Consider the following 20,643-nt stretch of genomic DNA (forward strand, 5'->3'; position numbering starts at 1 on the left):
TCTCTCCATCTCCCTGGCACCACCCTGATCTAGCACACTATTTTCTCTCCTCTGGGCCATGCCAACAGCCTCCAGTGGTGTCCCAGCCACCCCAACCTTCAAAGAGCATCAAAGTGATCTTTTACAATTGCAAATCACGTCACTCTCCTGCTTAAAACCCTCAGTGGCTTCCCACTGCCCTTCCTGAGGCAATTTCCAGTGACCTGGCTCCTGACCGCTGGCTGGCTTCACCTTGCACAACTTTCATTCATTACACTCTGGCAACCTTGGCCTTCTTTTAGATCCTGCATATGCCCTGTAGGGCCTTCCTTTTTCTCAAAGCCCTCAATTTACTGGGGCTCCAGCCCTCCTTATTCTTTTGATACCAGTTTAAGTGTCATTCAGAGGCAGATTCCCTGAGCACTCAATCCAAATTAGATTCTTGTAATTGCCTGATCATAGCCCTTTACACACAGAAGGGCTCATAGTCTGTAGTGATACATGATTTGTGTGGTGATGGGTTTACTTTCCCCTCCTCACAGACTATATGCCCTGTGAGGGAAGTGACTGTATGTTTTGTACACTGCTGCATTTCCAGTGCCTCATACAGTGCCTGGTACTCAGTGTAGCTGGTGCTCAATAAGTGTTTGCTGAAAGAGAAAAGAATGAACAAATTCACAGTCACACAGCCAGAAAGTGGCAAAGCCAGCATTCAAGCTGAGATCAATCTGATAATACCCCATGATGTTTCCACCCTACCATATCACCATGCTCTAAGTTTTTTGAGCTCTGCTATGGTCTAAATGGTCTAAAACTACTAGGAGCCTGGTAGCATAGTGGCTAAAGCACTTGACTGCTTAACCAGAAGGCTGGCGGTTCAAACCCACCAGCCACTCCTCGGAAGGAAGGTTGGGCAATCCTACTTCCGTAGTGATACTGCCTCGGAAACCCAAGGAGGGGTCGCTATGAGTCGGGCCGACTCGACGGCACATAACAACAACAACAACAATGTATAAATACAGTTGTATTTTCTGTAGTAGCATGTTTTTTTTTTTTTTTAATTTTTAAATAGACTTTATTTTCTAGAGCAGTTTTACAGAAAAACTTCACAGAAAGTACACAGAGTTCCCATATACTACCTCTCCCCTCCCCCTACATTTCTCCTATTATTAATATCTTGCATTGATAATTATGATAGATTTGTTATTAACTGATGAACCAATTCTGATATATTATTATTAACTAAAGTCCATAGTTCATATCAGGGTTCACTCTTTGTGTTATATGATTCTATGGGTTTTGACAAACATATAACATCATGTTCACCTTTACAAGATCATACAGAATAGTTTCACTGCCCTAAAAATGCCCTGTGCTCGGCCTAATAATTCTTCTCCCTTTCCAGAGACCCTCTGGGTAACCACTGATCTTTTACTGTCTTCTGTAGTTTTTAAACTTTTTTTTTCCCCTGCATATAAAAATAATATATCTTCATGGCCAAAAAAGAAACAATGGACAATGTGGGTAAGTAGAAAGAAAAGCAGACTTCTAGAATCTTGCCCACTACTAAGAATATTTTAGCTACTGCTTTCAAACCTTTAATTTTGAAATGTGTAAATATCTGTATCTTGCTTTTATCCCTTAACATTGTAACACAAACATTTCTCCATGGAATTACAAATTATTCAAAAAGTAAATTTAAAATAATGTGTTTGACATGGGAGAACAGAAGGACAGTGCTTGCACAGGAAGATAGCTCAGGGGCAGGAATGCACAGCAAAAAAGGACACAGGGAAGAGGTAAGACAGGGAGGAAGTGGGAAGAGAGCTGTTACACTGTGGGGAACTGCAGTCTATGTGATGAAACAAAATGTGTATGAACTGCTGTATGGAAAATGAATTTGTTCTGTAAACTTTCACCCAAGTCACAATAAAAATTAAAAAAAATAGTAATATGCTTGAAATTTTGAGACAGCTATGTAGAAAAGTACAGAAAATAGTTTTAACAGAAAAACACAAACCCTGACCAGATTGAGAACATTAATGTTTTACTATATTTGCTTCAACTCTTCCCATTTTAAAAATAAATTGTAAAAATATAGTGTAAGACCTACTTCCTATCCATTCATCTTCCCTCCCCAAAGTAACCACTATTTTGAATCTGCTGTATGTTATTTGCATGCTTTTATTTTTCTACATATGTGTCTGAAATACTATGTAATTTTTCAGTTTGTTTAAAAAATTTACATAAAAAAATCACTCAAATGGGTATTTTTTGCAGCTTGCTCTTTAATCTAGCATTGTTTTTGAAATCTGAATTGATACTTACAGATCTAGTTTGTTTATTTTAACTGTACATACTACTCTATTATGTATATATCTTCTTTATCCATTTCTCTTCTGGTGGACAGTTTTATTATTATTACTATCATCGTTATTGCTATTATAAACAGTACTGCAGTGAACATCCTTGAACATGTCTGCCTGTACAAAAGGATGTTTGTACAGGGTTGATCCCTACCAGTGGAAGTGACTCAGTGGGGAATCACATGGTTAACTTTTCTAGGTATGGTCAAATAGCTCTGTAGTGCTTTTTTCTCATTTATCTCATCAGCCATAGGTTTCCCTATATCTTTGCCACTAGATTCCTTTGCTATCCTGATAAACTAAACCCACTGCCCATGAGTTGGTTCCGACTGCACTTCCCTGACTGCTAGTGAGATGGAGCACCATGACTTTTTATTAGTCATTTAAGTTGCCTCCTCTATGAACTGCCTATTCGAATTCTTTGCCTATTTTGCTCTTTGGTTATTTAACTTACTGGTTTGTAAGTTTTCCTTGTATATTATTTTGTTTATATAACTCTTTATTGTTACATGCATTGCAAGTATCTTCTCAGAGAAGCTTGTGGTGTGAGTTTCCACCTTGTTTATGGAATTGTTTGTTATTCAAATGTATTTATAATGGCAGTTTAATTGTCCATTATGGAGATTAACCTATACCCTACTGTCAGATATGTAGGTTGTTTCTAATTTTCATAATTTTGTATAACGTAGCTATGGACATCATTATGCACGAATATTTGTCTAAATTCCTAATTATTTTCTCAAATTAGATTTGTAGAATGGGAATTCCTGGTCAAAGGGCATGGATATTTCTGAGACTTCTGATACATCCTGCCAGAATACTTTTAACAAAAGCTGTCTGAGTATACCTACAGCAATCTGTGCAGTCTCTGCCTTACTCCAGCACTGCCATTATTTATTAATTTTATAATGTCTAAAAACCTTTACTAATTCGAAGACAAAAAATGGTATCTCACCGTTTAATTTGTACTTCTTTAATTAACACCTAAATTGAAAAATAATTCTTATGTTTCTCAGATACCTCTATTTTCTTTTATGTACTATCTGTTCAAAATCTATTTCCTATTTAATATAAAAAAGTTAAATATATATATATATTTTTTCAGGCCCCAGAGCCAGATAGCCTGGGTTCAAATCCCAGCTCCTTCATGTACTAGCCATTAAACCAAAAAAACCAAACTCACTGCTATAGAGACGATTCTGACTCATAGTGACCTGCTTTGGGTTTCCAGGGCAGTAAATCTTTACAGAAGTAGATTGCCCAGGAAGCTTCCGCGGTCATAGCCATTACTAGTAAGTTATTTAGCCTTTCTCTGCTTCAGCTGGCTCATCTGTTAAATGGCAACAATAATAGTACCTTTCTCATAGAGTTGTTTAGAACAATTAAATGAGCAAATACACGTAAAATACTTAAAATGGTGCCCGGCACATAGTTAATACTATGTAAATATTTGCTAAATATTGCTAATAGTTACCTATTAAGAGCTTTGTAATTTTAAAGATTCTTATTTTAAGAGAAAATTCTTTCTCTGTCGTATTTGGCATAAATATATTTTCTCCAAATTTGACTTAAAAAATTTTTTGGGGGGGTCTTTAGATATACATAGTTTTACAGTTCTATATAGTAACCTGGTGATGTAGTGCCTAACACATTTGACTGCTAATCAGAAGACTGGCAGTTCAAACCCACCAGCCACTCCTCGGAAGGAAGATTGGGCAATCTACTTCTGTAGAGATACCCCCTCAGAAACCCAGGGTGGGGTCGCTATGAGTAGAAGGACCTACTTGGCAGCAGTGAGTTTGGTTTTTAATATAGTAAACTAGATTGATCTTTTATGCTATAATTTCCCCCACTGTTTGTAAGACTTGAATGCCCTATCTCCATTTAGATCAGAAAATATTCTGATATTTCAATGATTTGAACTTTTAAATCTTTACTTTTACATATTATCCACTGAAATTTGTTTTGCAGACCACACTTTTAACAGAGGGATCCTGACCGGCCCGGGATTACCCTTTCCTTTCCCCCAGTAGGAAGGCAATCATTGGCCAAAAGCTTGGGTTTGGGGAAACACAGATGTCTGCCGGTTTGGCCCATGAATAAGGAAGTGCACATGGAGAAGATGAGCCCTGGCCTCATCTCCTGCAGTTAAGCAGGGGATTCAGCCAGCTGAGCTGAGGCAGGAAGTGGGGAGAGTGGAAGAGGCTTGGTAGCTTTGGGCCTAGTTGTACACCTGGTATGGGCTTTATGCCCATCTCCCTGTTGAGTGGCACCAGCTGACAGTCAGCAGGGATGGGGGCGGGAGGAAAGGCAGAGCTGACCTACCAGCAGGTTGGGGCACAGTGGGCAGCTGGCAGGTACTTCTCCTCCTGCCAAAGGGAACTTGCTCTGAGGAAGCCATACTTAGGGCCAGGGTAGCCGAAGGTCTAGAGCCAGGGCTTCCATGCCCACTGAGTGGAGGACCTGGCGAAGGCCCAGAAATACCACCTCCCCCTGCCTGTATTTCCAGAGAAACATGCTCTAGGTTAGGTGCTTTATATTCTTCATCTCATTTAATTCTAACAACATTGTGAGGTTAGTCATGCTTCATAGATTATTCTCATTTTATAGATGATGAAAGTGAGGCTCAGGAAATAAAGTAGTAGAACCCAGGTAGTGTGGCTCCAGAATTCGTGCTAAACTCTGCATATTCTAACCAGGGGTTGCCAAACTCATTCTATAAAAGGCAGAAAGCAAATATTTAAGGCTTTGAGGGCCACCTTCAGTCTTTGTTGTATATTCTTCTTTTTCACAGCCCTTTAAAAACTATTCCTACTTCACAGGACTATACAAAAGCAGGCTAGAAGCTCGATTTGGCCAGTGGGTTGTAGTTTGCCAACCCCTGGTATATATACACTCTTTATTACATACTCTGTTATGCTGTCCAGGGTCCAAATTGCCACTTAGCTGTGTGATTATGGTACTTAAGCCCTCACCTGCAGAAAATAAGAGCACCTACCTCATAAGGTTGCCAGGAGGAGGACTGGATGAGTTGCCACATACAGCTCCCCTTGCACAGTACTTGGCACATGGTTTGGTGACTGCTCAAACCACTAACGGGGGGAGGTGTGAAGCAGACCATGTGGAGAGGAGGAAAAGGCAAGGAAGCCATGCTGGTGACAAAAGGCACAGAGGGAAGGGAGGGGCACCAGCAGATGGTGCAGGGTGGAATGACAAGAGATTTGGAGTTCCCTTCTTTAAACAAACCATCTACAGAAAACAACCAGGCTGTTGAACTTGAAAAGGGAAGGACTGGTTGTCCCCTTAACAGAAGAACACCTTTCAGTACTGAGCTTCTCCTACATTTTAGGATGGGTTCTGCCCCCACACCTCACTTCGGGTCACCTTTGCAGGGGCACAGTGAAGGAGGGAAGGCCCTGTGGACTTGGTGTGATGTTAATGTGCAGGCTGTTCTCACTCAGAAGTGAGAGCAAGTAGAGTGGCTTTCACTAAATCTCTCCATAAGCTAGCTAGGATAAGAACTCCAAACAGGTAAGTTATAGGAATGATTCCTGGCTTTCCAGAAGGGCTCTCTGCAGTGTGCCCTGCACTTGCCAGCTTCTTAAGGACATTTACATCCCACCTGATTGAGCAGGATCTGCTTTACTGGCCTTGAGTGCATGGCTGGACCTTGGGTGGAGAGCCCTGTAGTTATAGAGGGATTCCCTAGCCCCTTGGAGTTCAGGCTCCCATGCTTATTGGGAGTCAACAGAGTCAGCTTGATCCAAGATGTGACAAGTCACGGAGCTCATGGCCCAGCACACTTGAGCCAGCTTACAAGCTCTGCAGACAGTGGAACCTTGGGTCTGGCAGGATCCCTAACATAGGCTGAACAAAAGACCTAAATCTGTTCAGGGCTTGTGGCACCTGCCTGAGATTCTTGGCAACCTGATTCTTCATGAGCCTTATGGTACGGGCAAGGCCCCTCACCTGGCTTTTAGGGCTCTGCCCCTCTTGACCTCATCGTTCCCCTTTCCAGCTCTCTACTCTAGCCCCACAGACTCAGAATTCACCCAGTCCTTTCACCCAGTCATAACCTGGCTCAGAGTCTATTCAATTTCATTATGTGAATACCTCTGAAGCCCAGTGCCAAGGAGGGGGCACATTTCTGCTGGAGGGAGTTGCCCAGGAGGGGCAAACACCTGAACATGTGTGGCAGAGCCTCCTGGTTGTCCCTCGAACCACAGAATAAAGATTACATTTCCCAGCCTCTCTTGTGGCTGGATATGGCCAATGAGGTTCAAGAAAAAAATGTTCTGGAACAGCTTAGGGGACCCTTCCTTAAAATACAGACAGCATGCATCCTTTGTCCCATCTTCTTTGTCCCTTCATCCAGCCTATGCTGAGAGTGTGGATGTGCTGGCTGGAGCTCTAGCTGCCATTTCAGTTCACGGGGATGAAGGCTGCAACCTAGGGATGGTGCTTCTCATTTTCACATAAATGTCACCTAATTCCCACAAGATTTGGAGGTGTTATGACCTCCATTTTACAGATGAGGTGACTAGGCTCAGAGAGGTAAAATAACCTGTCCATGGTCACACAGCCATTAAGGGATAGATTCAGGACTAGCTAGAATCCAGAACTCCCAAGTAAAATCATGTAAAAATGTTAAAGGTATTGTAAACCAGGCCCTAAGGAGCTCTGGTAGCATAGTGGCTAAGATATTTGACTGGTAACCAGAAGGTTAGTGGTTTAAACCTACGAGCCACTCCATGGAAGGAAGACTGGGCAATCTACTTCCATAAAAATTTACCACCTTGGAAACCCAGAGGGGGTGGCATTGAGTTGCAACCAACTCAATGGCAGTGGGTTTGGTTTGGTTTTAAGCCAGGCCCTGTGCTAAGTGCTTTATAAGTATTAATTCACTGAATCCTCACAATAAGTCTGTGAATTACAGTCTAATATTACCCCCTTTTCCAGAGAGGTGTCATGAATTGTGCAAAGTAAGAAACAGTAAGCTGATAAGAAGTGAAGATAGGATTCAAACCCAGGTAGTCTTGACTCTAGGACCTCTTCTGTTAGTACAGTGTCTTTAGCAGAAACACTGCTTCCCAAGTAATTAAGAAAAAGTATGGGTAACAGCCCACCTGTGTGGGGACAAGATCAGCTATCGAAGGCAAACGCTATAGCTGGTGAGAGAGCAGAAATCTCAGAGTCCTTGTGATCAGGAGGGCTGAGGCCTCAGGAAGTTACCAGAAGGTCCTACCTCCCTCCAGCATTGGGTAGGGGCTGGTCGGAGGGGAGGGGGGATGGTGATGAAAAGTCAAGCAGTTAACGGTTCACGTTGTCTGCTGCCTAGCACAGCTTGTTCTGGCTCAGACCACCAGTCAGGGCTGTTCTCCTGCAATGCAGGCTGAGACAGAGAGGAGGCTGAGCTTTGAGCAGCCTCCTGGAAACAATGAACAGCAGCCAGTCCTCAGCCCCATCTCTGATCTCAGGTCCTACCTTGCTTCACCTCGTTAATTTCACCTTCGCTACACTGACTTCCTTACTGTTCCTCCCACCTCACACATGCCCAGTATTTGCCTAAGGCCTTTGAACTTCAGGGAGTTCTGGTGGTGTAGTGCCTAAGGCATCTGACTGCTAATCAGAAGGCTGGTGGTTCAAGCCCACCAGCCACTCCTCAGAAGGAAGGTTAGGCAATGTACTTCCATAGAGATATCACCTCGGAAACCCAAGGAGCGGTCACTATGAATCGAATTGACTCAAAGGCAGTGAGTTTTGTTTTTTTCACTTTAACGCCTACCCCCCCTCTCCACCCCCACCCCACCCCCACCACCCCGAATGTTCTCACCCCAGAGGGACAGGCTTACCTTCTCTCATTGTTCAGGTATTTTTCAAACATCCCCGTATCTGAGAGGCCTTACCTGACATTTCTGTATGAAATAGCAGCTCCCCAGAGACACACCCCAGTCCTTGTCTAGCACCTCAAGTGATTTATTTATCTTTATATTTTCCACTATTTGCTTATTATCTATCTATCCTGAGGAAAACAAAATGAGAGCAAGAACTTTGTTTTGTTTATTGCTATATCCCAGCACCCGAAAGTGCTTGGCATAGATTAGTGATCAACAGATACTTGTGTGTGAATGAGTGAATAAGTGAATGAACGAGAGAACTGAATGAATGAAAGAATAGTGAGAGAAGGGAGCTGTGTGTTCTCTCCACACTTAGAGGACCAAGAGAGAACCCCTGGGGGTGGAGAACAGAGGTCGCAGAGGCCAATGGCAGCTTGCGATCAGGCGGAACGCTGTAACTGGAAGGCTGGCTGCAGGGCACTGCACCCTACCCATGGAGGTTCTGAGCTCCCACTGGCATGAGCATTCTCACAGTGGACAGAGGCTGAATGAGAGAGATCAAAAGTCCTCCTGATCCTGGAGAACTTGTAGGTGTGTGGATGAGACAGAGAGGAGCAAGGTGGAGGCAGAACAGCAGAGCAGAGGTATCACACCCAGGCCCACAGGTTGGCTCCCTCAGACCAGACAGGAACGGTCTTGGTTCAGGTGATAAATACAAATTGTTGCATTTGTGGTTTTCCTCAGAGGTCTTATTCTGAAGCTGCAAGGCTGGGGACTGCTCTAGAACCCATTTTGGAACCTTGTAGCTCAAAAGGTTGTTTGGTGGTTTTTTATCATCAATGTCTCTTTATGTAAGAGGAAACCGAGGCCCAGAGCGGGGCAGTGTTGTGCTGAAGGTCTCACCTATAAGCCTTCTCATTGCTCTGTCTGAAGCCATCTTTGCAATAGTCAGAGCAGCCCTGTGAGGAAGGTGTTTGGATCAACACTGTATAGAAGAGAAAACTGAGTCTGGGAGAGGTTCAGAAATGGGCCAAGCTGGGAGAGGCAGAGGCCAGCCCTCCCTGCCTCCCTCACCCCGGGAGTAAGAAGCTGCTGTGGCTGCTCTGGATACGTTTCCTCAGTCACCTGTGGAGAGAGCGTGCCATGGCGCATCGGCTCCACTGGGGGACTATTCTTAGATCTAGGGAGTTAGAGATGATGGATTTAGAACATACGAGGTGGAAACGTGTTGGCCTGTTTTATAAACAATTGAAATCCTCCCCAAAGACTGTCTTTCTGAATTCTGTGTTCTCTGTCAGAACTGTGGACTTTCTGGGCTTATCAGCTGCACTGGGAGAGAAAACAAGAGAAGGAAGCTAACTCTCTGAGGGCTTCCTCAGCTGCGTATGGTGCTGAGGGCTTTGTATGACCCATCTCATTTAACAGAGAAGCCCTGGAAAGAAGGTATTTTGATCACACTCTATGGATGAAGACCTGGAAGTTGAGTGAGGTCCAGAAACAGGTATACTCTGTGACCTGGTATGACAGCGAGGCTGTGAACTAGCGGGTTTGATGTGGAGCCTGGTCCTACCAGCAGGAGTATGGTCTTGGTGGACAGGGCATGAAGGGCAAAGGCTTAGCTTCAAGTACATTTACTTTTAATCCCTTCAGGTGTTTGCAGATAGCTCTTCTATCTGCTGTAATTTCTTCACTCCAGGTGACACATCTCTCCATACGACCTGGTGGCCTGTTGGCATGGATAGACAGTGTCCCTTCTTCTCAGGAGGATCCAGGTTATTATCATCCCTCTAGAAATGTGGTACCCAGAGTTGGCTGAGGCTCTATATATGAACCCATCAAGATGCACACCCATCCTAGAGGCTCCCTGTCTATGAGGTTAGCTGAGGTCATAGCAGATTCTTTTAAGACCAAGTTGGCTGACTCCTGCTGAACCCAAAGTCCAAGTATACTAAACTGCTTCTGCATGAGCTGCTACACTATGTCTCCCCTGGACTGTTTTTATGTACTGGTGTTTCAGAGCTGGCTGCAACTTTAAAGTTGTCTTCATTAAATTTCATCTTACTAAATGAACATAGCAATCTCTAAGGGGCACCAGCAGAGAGGTATGGACGAAGCCCTGAGCCAGGAGCTGCTGAACTGTTGCCATTCATGGAGCCCAGTCATCATCAGAGCCTCCTTACAGTGTTGTCTCCAAGCCTGCTTGGGAATCACTGGTGTGCAGAAGAGGCTGGGGGTATTAGAGCAAAAGTGGGGCTCAGGGGCAGGCCTAGAAGAATCCACACGCAGGAAAAGATTAGGGCACTAGAACTCCCATGGAAACACAGATGACATGAGTCCGAAATGGAATTCTCTCTAGAGGTCTGATCACTTAATAAATACCTACTGAGTACTTGCTCTGTGTTTAGTGCTTGGTACACATCACTAGGCTGCCACCAAGTCTAAGCGCTAGGTGAGAGAGGTGAGCTCCCATTCCACAATTCAGTGTGGTGAGATGAGTGCCGGGGAAACATGCCCAGGAGAGGCAGGGGCTAATTCTTCAGAGGGATCTAATCCCCTTGGGAGGAGAAAGTCTCTTAGCTATCTCTTTATTTGCTAGAGTTGAGAGAATACGTGAATGGATGAAGAATTATAGTGTCCATACTATTCAGGCCTGCTCTAGCTATAAAGAACACAGCAGCAAACAAGGCACAAGCTCCCTGTCCTCATGGGATTTATATTCTAGCGTGGGAGAGAAAAGAGGCTTTGGTGGCATAGTGGTTAAGCTATCTGCTGTTAACCAAAAGATTGGTGGTTCTAACCCACCAGCTGCTCCACAGGAGAAAGATGTGGCAATCTACTTTGGTAAAGATTACAGCCTATGGGGTAGTTCTATTCTGTCCTATAAGATCACTATGAGTCAGAATGGACCCAAAGGCAATAAGGAAGATGAAAGTGCCTGTTAGACATGAATGACTGAATGAATATATTCCCAAAATGGAGACCTCTGGTGAGCCTAAAAGTTACAAATTACAACCTTGAATGAGGGATGGGAAATTCTGAGAAGGACAAAAAGTAGGAACTATCAGGTGAACAGTGTGTAGCTCTAGAGGTAATGGTATCCTTAAGAGTCAATGTGGCCTAACTTGGTGTCTTTATGACTCTGACTTACAGCTTCTGTTTTTGTTTTTTCTTAAATGAAGTACATAACTGGAATCTATGTATACTACATGGGCTAATAAATATTAATTTCTGTTATGACTGTCCCTATCATAAAAAAAAAAATGTATAGTGTTTGAAAGGAAAATGATCATTTTGGGTAATTATAATTTACTGGCTGAAGTTTCCCTGCCAGCCTCACTGGACAAGCATCCTTCTCTTATCCTGGTGAGCGGCTGGGGCTGCTGGGCTCGGATACACAGTCACAGTGCTCCTCTCCTGGGGCAGAGGTGTCATTGGGAGAGGTGGCAATGTTCTCATGGGAAATGTTGTAGCCTCTGCTGCCAGACCCTCTTTGGGGCATATTCTAATCCCTAGGGAGTGTGAGGCCACCCAGGAGTGAGGGCTAGTGGGACAGACAGCTCCAAAAGGCCCTTTAGCCTTGGCCCTGAGAAGAAGCACACAATTGCAGCTAGGGTAGCTTGGGGAGTTCCGTATGGCTCCCTGCTTACATTGACCATACATGTCCCCAACTAGGATACCTAACCATCTGTGGGCTCAGCTCCACCTGACATATTCCCCTCCCAGACAAATGAGCTGGAGACTCTAGGGCTGAGGCCAGGCATGTGTCTCTCCAGATTTCACATCCTTTGATGGCTCTCTATCTCAGAAGGAAATCTGAAGTCCCAACCTTGGTCTATAAGGTCCTTCCCATGTGGTACCCAGCTACCTTGGATGCCCGGCACTACCACTCTCATCCTCACTCACTACTCTCCAGCCACAGTGTCCTCCTTACTGTTCCTCGAACAGGCCAGTTAGGCTTCTCCCATTAGCCTTTCCACATGCTCTTCACTCTGCCTAGAATACTCACTTCCAGATATTCACATAGTTCCCTCCTTCCCTTCATTTAGGTCTTAGCTCTAATGTCATCTTCTCAGCGGCCTTTCCTTCCATAACCCCATCCTTCCATCCCTTGTTGTTCATTCCTGGGTGCCATCGAGTTGGTTCTAACTCACAGTGACCCTGGTCCTGCATCATCAGTCATTGCCATGCTTGAGCCCTTTGTTGCAGCCTCTGTGTCAAACCATCTCATCGAGAGTCTTCCTTTTTTTCACTGACCTGCTACATGAACAAGCATGATATCCTTTTCCTGGGACTGGTTCCTCCTGATAACATGACAAAAATATGAGATGAAGCCTCACCATCCTTGCTTCTTAGAAGCATTCTGGCTGTACTTCTTCCAAGACATCCCCTGGCACTGCTTTATTTCTCTTCATAGTATTTAGCACTCATCATACACTTACTTGTTTGTCTGTCTCCCCACTAAAATGGAAAGCTCCATGAGTGCAAAATTTTTGTTTTGTTCAACATTTATGGGTATATAATGGTGTCAATAAGTATTTATTTTAGGAATGACTAGGTGTCATTTTGCCCCAGGACTGTCCCTTGAAGGGAAGCTAAGACAAAAAGCTGGGCAGGACATTCATAGGAGTCACCAATCCAAAGTAACTGCTGTGAGGGTGTGTGTGTGTGTGTGTATGTGAAAGGATCCAGGTAGAAAATCTTCATGGCAAGTCAGATCAGACAAGATCAAAGGTTTGAAGCAGAGTAGGGGCAGCCAGAAGACCTCTTGTGGGCACCTGTAGCCTCCTTGTGGCGGAAGGGAGACATTAGAGCTAAGGACTAGACAGCCTCCATCTCCAGCTCTTGGACCAATCTTGTCCTGTCAGGCCTGGCCTAACCATGCCAGCTCTTCCAAAGAGCACCCACCCAGGTGCTTGTGGGCTAACCCTCCTCTTCCTGAGAGGAGGAGACAAGGAAGACCTTCCTGAGACAAGGAAGAGCCAGACTGGCAGTATATGAGTCTTCACTCACTGGGTCAACGAATTTGAAAACAATTGCTGCTACTCTGTAGCTATGGATTAAGAAAGGCTTGAATTTGATCTTGCCTTTATCACATACTATAAACTTTTAATGAAAATGCTGTTGTTGTTAGGTGCCATTGAATCATCTCCAACTCATAGCAACTCTATGCACAGCAGAACAAAACACTGCCTAGCCCTGTGCCAGCCTCATGATCCTTGCTACACCTTAGCCCATCATCGCAGCCACTGTGTCAATCCATCTCATTGAGGGCTTCCCCTTTTTTGTTGACCCTCCACTTTACCAAGCATGACATCTTTCTCACAACATGACCAAAGTAGGTGAGATGAAGTGTGGCCATTCTCGCTTCCAAAGAGCATTCTGGCTGCACTTCTTCCAGGACAGATTTGTTAGTCCTTTTAGCAGACCATGGTACTCTTAACGCTCTTCTCCAACACCACAATTCAAAAGCATCAACTCTTCTTCGGTCTTCCTTTTTCATTGTCCAGCTCTCACATGCATAAGAGGTGACTGAAAATACCATGGCTTGGGTTAGGCATACCTTAGTCTTCAAGGAGATATCTTCGCTCTTCATTACTTGAAAGAGGTTTTTTGCAGCAGATTTGCCCAATGCATTATGTAATCTGATGTCTTGATTGCTGCTTCCATTGGTATTGATTGCAGAATCAAGTAATATGAAGTCCTTGACAACTTCAATCTTTTCTCCATCCATCATGAGCTTCATGACTTGGACCAGTTTATTGGACCAGTTGTGAGGATTTTTGTTTTCTTTATATTGAGGTATAATCCATACTGCAGACTGTAGTCTTTAATCTTCATCAGTAAGTGCTTCAAGTCATCTTCACTTTCAGCAAGCAAAGTTGGGTCATCTGCATATCACAGGTTATTAATGAGTCTTCCTCCAATCTTGATGCCACGTTCTTCTTCATATAATCCAGCTTCTCGGATTATTTGCTCAGATTGAATAAGTATGGTGAAAGGATACAACCCTGACACACTCCCTTCTTGATTTTAAACCATGTAGTATCCCCTTGTTCTGTTTGAACAACAGCTTCCTGATCTATGTACAGGTTTCTCATGAGTACAATCAAGTGTTCTGGAATTCCCATTCTTCTCAATGTTATCCATAATTTGTTATGATCCACACAATCGAATGCTTTTGCATAATCAGTAAAACATAAGTAAACATCTTTCTGGTATACTTTGCTTTCAGCTAAGATCCATCTGACATCAGCAATGATATCCCTCGTTCCATGTCTTCTTTGGAATCCAGCTTGCATTTCTGGAAGTTCTCTGTCAATATACTGCTGCAACCATTTTTGAATTATCTTCAGTAAGATTTTACTTGCATATGATATTAATGATATTGTTTGATAATTTCCACACTCTGTGGGATCTCCTTTCTGTGGAATGAGTGCAAATACGGATCTCTTCCAGTCAGTTGGCCATGTAGCTGTCTTCCAAATCTCTTGGCATAGCCAAGTGAGTGCCTCCAGCACGATAAATGATTTTTTGCCAATCATGTTCCCTCAAGTATTTTTGTTAGTGTGCTATGGTAATTTTTTAAATAGCAACATGTAAAAAAAGGCATAGTGCTCTTATGAAAATGCCTCATGGGGGGGGAGGGTATAGTTGGCAAAAAAAAAAAAAAGCATAACACACATTATTTGCATAAACATAACAGTAAATATCTGAGCCTCAGTTTCTTCATCTATAAATAAGGACAATCCTTTTCCTTTGCTTCTTTTTTAAAGACTGAATACATAAAGTGCTCAGCAAAGAGACCGTCACATGATGCATACTCAATCAACACTTGTTGCCTTCCCCATCTACTGCAAGGATGACCCCATGTCTCCTGCCTAGGATCCAGTTCCTGGCCCTCCTTGATCTGGCCTATCTAGCTATCAGTTATTAGGAAATTTGGGATAATTTCCAATACAGTGGGAGAATTTCCAATACAGAGGCACATAACAAAATAGTGTCATCCCTCTTCCCTTCCTCCCATATCCCAAGACCCTTACATGAACAAACAGGTAACATTTTACTCAAATACCAACTGAAGGTTCACATGAGAGTTTGTATTAGGCTTTCTAACAGGCACAAGCCACTAAGCATTGCCATGGAAACCATTTTGTTATTCTAGTGCTGTGTCATTTGTTTTCTGGCTCAGCTACTGTTGTGGTACGGGGGAAGGGCAGTGAACTTCACAGGATTAGACTCCTAGTGTGGCCTGTGCTCCCACTGGGCTGTAGGACCATAGGTGACTCCCTGCTTCTCTCTGGGTCTTACCTTCCTCATCCTAAGTAGTAGGCCACTCTTTCTCAAACCATGGCCTGAGGACCATCTGCCCTTGTTAAAACATAGAATCTTGGCACATAACCCAGACAACCGTCAGAATTTCCTTTGGTGATTCTGATGCACACCACAGCTTAAAAACCAATGATATAGGAGTTAGATTAGTTAAACTGTTTTCAATCTCCTGGTGCATGTAACAGGCAACACTGAAGCGACTCTGGCTAGAGCAGGGGTCAGGGGCTCAAGAACCCCATCCATTCAGCTTCCCCTTCCCTCAAGTGGCTCCATAGAATCCTAGGGTTTTCCAGGGCTCAGTTTGAAAACCACTGGACTAGATGATTCCTAGAGCCTTCCTAAGACTTTGGGGAATCAGCATTCTTACATTTATTCATAGATACATACTCTTGTTGTTGTTATGTGCCATCGAGTTGGACCTGACTCATAGCGACCCCTCCTTGGGTTTCCCACTAGGTGACTTCTTTATGCCAAATATTCCATTTGAAGTCAGTAGCTCTGCTACTCACTTGATGTGTAATCTTAGACAAGTTACATAATCTCACTGGAGCTCAAATTTCTAATTTATAAAATGGGAAAGTCATCTTTGTTTTCCCTATCTCATAGGATGTTTGTAATGATCAAATAAGAATACCCATGAAAAATTAGTTTGTTATCTGGGAGAGACTGCAAATGTCAAAAATTATTATTACTGCTACTACTACTACTACTAGTATACCTTGCTTTCTAAAGTCTGTAGAACTAAATTAAATCCGTAGAGGCTTCAAGGGATTTTTACATTGCTACTCTTTGTAGCTAAACATCCAGAGGGAGTTGCAGGGGTTTGGGGAAGTGCTGGTCTAGAGGTCATCAACATGCTTACAGGGCATTTTTGGGAGCTAAGATTATCACTCAGTTTGTTGCCTCTAAATGAAACATTTCTCTATTATCCAAAATTCCTCAATGATCATATATTACTCTTATAATAAAATTTTTTTAAAAATCACTATTTAGAGTACTGTCAGAGACGCACAGCTCTAATACTAAGTGAGGCACTCAGAGCAAGGGCAAATACAAAGCTTGGCCCAGCAACAGCATGATGCTATAGGAAAAGCTCAGGCTCAGTATTAGCCCAGCTCTGGAACTAACTCAGCATATGATTTTGAATGAGTTGCTGCCTCTCACAGGGCCTCAGTTTCCATACCTATGAACTGAAGACATCAGCTTAGTGATCTCCAAGGGCACCCAGATCTGACGGTTTACATTTCAGGACAATGGCATATACTTTTCAACATTCCATACCATATCTGGACCTGCTGGGGCTGTAGTCTCACTGAGCTTAAGGTGGCTCATGGAGACACCCCTTTGCTGAAAACAGCCCTCTCCCTTGTCACTCACTTGGAGTTTCAGCCTTTTGAAAGCACCTTCATCCCAGAATGAGTTAACTTGTGAAAAGGTCATCCTAGGAAGAACCATGAACCCAGAAAAGTCTTCATTCAGTGGAGAGACTACCATATTTGGAGTCAAAAGATAGGATCAAGCTCCTCCTCTAGCTCTTCTTGCTGTGTGCCTTTGGATGAGCCACTCCTTGTTACTGAGCCTCAGTTTCTTCATCTACAACAGGGGATGCTACTCCTATGGTGAGGTTCACAAGCAGTGAATGCAAAGTGTTTTGTATATTATAAAGTTATATGTTAGCTACCATTAAAACTATGTATTATGCTCAAAGACAAGGCGGAATCTACCCTGTTTGTCTTTCAAGAAACCCATGGCCCTGGGAAGTAAAGCTCTGGGCCACAGGGCAGCTGGGTATAGGACTGAACTGGCAAGTCTCTCTACTGTGCAGACTGAGATACACAAAACAGACTATCTGCACAGCTGGCCCCAGTCCTATGGAGACCAAGCTGCACCAGAGTTGAAAACACTGAAAAAGAGCCCATTAATGTAGGCAATCTCTTTTTCCAATCATTCATGCATTCATTCCGTTAACAGACATCCTTTCACTATCAAGTCCAGATGAAGTAGAACTTGGTACCTTATATATGCAAGGAGAAGGGGGATCGAGTAATGATGAATAAGACAGTCTCCATTTTTAAGGTAGCCCCAGTCTCTTAATAACAACATTTACTAAGCTCTCCTGTGTACCAGGAACTGTGCTGTACTACTTCCATCATCTCATTTAGCACTCATAATAACCTTATAAGGTAGAAATGTTCAGAATCCCTACTTCATCCCTAAAGAAGCTAAGGCTCAGGTTCATTTGAAAACTAAGTGGTGGAGCCAGGACTTCAACCCAAGTCTGTCTGTCGTTAAGTGTTTAACTGCTACGTTCTATGACTTCTGTATTGCTGGGTGATCTTAGACAAGCATCTTTCTCTCCGGGTCTCAGTCCCCTCTGGGAAATATAAAGGTTCAATGATTCTAGTGGGCACAAGAGACATCATTAGCAAGACAGAAGGGGAGAAATGGCTACTCTGAAGTGAGGTATAAGATGTGGAGGTCATTCCCATGCCTCAGGTGAGGAAGGCACAGGCAGAATCTGGGTGGAGTGGGACCAAGGTCAGGCTTTTACCATTTCAAGCTCAAATCAGCAGGTTTAAGAGGCATGAGTGCCATCTGCCCACCTCCACCAATGTCTGTTTGCCCACCAAACTGAACCACAGACTCCATCTACTTACTCCATCCACTTCTCTAGCCTTTGTTCATACTGTTCCCCTGACTATTCCCCATTGCCCCTTCCTTTTCTCCTCTAGGAGGTTTCTTTTGTCCAATAGCCTATATTGGAGTTCTCCTCCAATAGCCTGTAATAGACAGAAAGGCTTTATCAAGCACATAAATACCATTTTATCTAGAAGCCTCTCCACCAACAGAACAGCATTTTCCATTAAGTTCTGGTGGTGGGTACATGACTCCCTGTCTTCACAACTCACTCTCTCTCTAATGGAGAAAGAGCAGTGGCCCTTCTCTATCTGAATCTTTCACAGTAGCAGATGCTAGTAAGGTTGCCTGGAAATACTATGTTGCCATGGTAATGGCAGACCAAAGTTCGGGTGCTTTATCCCTGATGAGCAGCTCTGGCAGTGCCATGCCAAGCTGTTGGTGGAATCTTCTCTGAGGAACCAAAAAAAAAAAAAAGCCATTAATAGACAAGAAACTGCTCAGTGCTGGTGCTGAGGTTCAGCTCCTGCAAACACACTTGTGGGCCACTCAGCCAGCGCCTTGGCTGAGGGGGCTAGGCCTTGGCTCTCCGCACTGCAGCTCACTCAAGGGATAATGCGGTTTTTAATTGGCTCAGCCAACAAAGCAGACCCTCCCTGACTCCAGCCTCCAAATTACCACTTCTCTTGTTTGATGCTGCCAACCAGGGATCTGCTGGTGTGGACCCTGGCAATTAGCACAGCACTCGCATTTGTTGGGGAATTAAGAGCCACTGATTAGCCTAATTCCACGCCATTTACAGGCAGCGAGTATCAGCCTGAGATTGGCTTTTCCAAATGGTGGCCCAGAGGGTGGCACAATCATGGCCTGAGTTTGAAATGGAGGCAACGGCCTGGTGACCAGACTATGAATGAGGAGGGGAGCAGGACTCACCTCTAGACTTGGGTATGTCAGCCACTGCCTGCCTGAGTCCTGTCCACCTAAGGAAACTAAAGTCCAGAAGAAGGTAATTCCAAACTGAAATGGTATCTATTTCTAAGCCAATCCTTACCTTGAAAGGGAGACCATTTTTCCACCACCAAGCCTGACAGCCTCCCAAATGGCTGGCCCCCACTAGGAATGCCAAAACCCCCAAGCTGGGGGTTTCTGGAACTCCATGCCTGAGTCAAACTTTGGGTGTTTGGGTAGGGATCTGATACCCCATCTAAATCCTCTTGCTATCCAACCACCTAAGGACCTCCAAGTTGCTGTCAGGTTGGAGCTTCTTAGAATTTGACTGCTCAATATTAAGGCTGAAGATTCCTATTGCCAGATCCCTAGTCTAAAATAGGTGCCCCAGGATGCTGACATCCCATAATTATATCGGCTCCTAAAGTTTAGATGGGTGATCCCTATCCTGGGCCAGCAAGGGCCAACTCTATAGCTAGTATAGTTTCCCTGGCTATCTACCTACTCCTGCCAGTTTACTTAAGAGGAGCCAGTTTGTTTGTACTCAGCACATAGGAGTCATGACCATGTGGAGCTGGATTACTCAACAGTTGCCCACAAACACTGGGGAACTTCCAGATCCCTCCAATGAAACACATAGGCATTGAGGCCTGGCTGGATAAGCCTTGACAACTGAGCTTCTGTAATTCAAATTCCAGCCTGCTTGAAAATGGGGCTAAATTAGGTCTTTCCAGTCATTCTCAAACATTTAAAGAGTCTTACTTGGTAGATGCCATAACTCAATGTTGTTGAGTAGATTCTGACTCATAGTAACCCTATAAAACAGAGTAGAACTACCTCATAGGATTTCTAAGGCTGTAATCTTTAGGGAAGCAGACTGTCACATCTTTCTCCTGCTAGTGGGTTCAAATGTCAACCTTTTGGTCAGCAGCTAAGCACTTAAACAGCAGCCAATCAGAAGGCACTAAGATTTTTGAGCGAGAGAGGAGCAGAATCAGAGCTGTGTTTCAGAAGCTAAATCTAGCATCGCAACCATCATCATTATTGCTGCTGCTGTCATCACAGATACCATTCACAGTATGCTGGGCAATCTTCTAGACACTTCATACTGAATATGGAAGAACCACCACGGGGAAAGTAGTTTGGAGGCAGAGACAAAAGTTCAGTAGAAAATGGATAAGTGAGGCCTGAATTGGGGTGGGGGGCAGCAGAAGAGGGATAGATGGAGAGAAAGTAAGAAGATGGGGCCAGTGGACTTGGCAACCATGAAGCTGTGAGTAGAGAGTGAAGAGAGGAGTCAGACAGTCTTAGAGATTGGGAAGCTGGAGGTCACACCCATGTGATTCTTTGATTCATAGGCTTGGAAGATGAATCTAGAATCTAGCCCTAAGTACACAGTCAAAATATCTCTCATCACCTTGAGTTCAGGAAAACATTTGGGGAGGAATAGAACAAGAAGATATTCCTTAGAAGAGAGGATGGCAAGATTTCATCTCACATACTTTCGACACATTATAGGAAGGACCAGTCCTTGGAGAAAGACATCA

At 43.8% G+C, this 20,643-nt stretch overlaps 1 protein-coding gene across 1 annotated transcript in view; it reads right to left on the reverse strand.

Annotated features, from left to right (window-relative positions):
• The window catches only part of SERGEF (secretion regulating guanine nucleotide exchange factor), a 324,210-nt gene that overhangs the window by 517 nt on the left and 303,050 nt on the right, over positions 1-20,643 (reverse strand). The window lies entirely within an intron of this gene.

This window comes from Orycteropus afer, unplaced genomic scaffold, assembly GCF_000298275.1.
Source record: "Orycteropus afer afer isolate SDZICR_OR568_19922 unplaced genomic scaffold, OryAfe1.0 scaffold00014, whole genome shotgun sequence".
Classification (NCBI taxonomy): Eukaryota; Metazoa; Chordata; class Mammalia; order Tubulidentata; family Orycteropodidae; genus Orycteropus; species Orycteropus afer.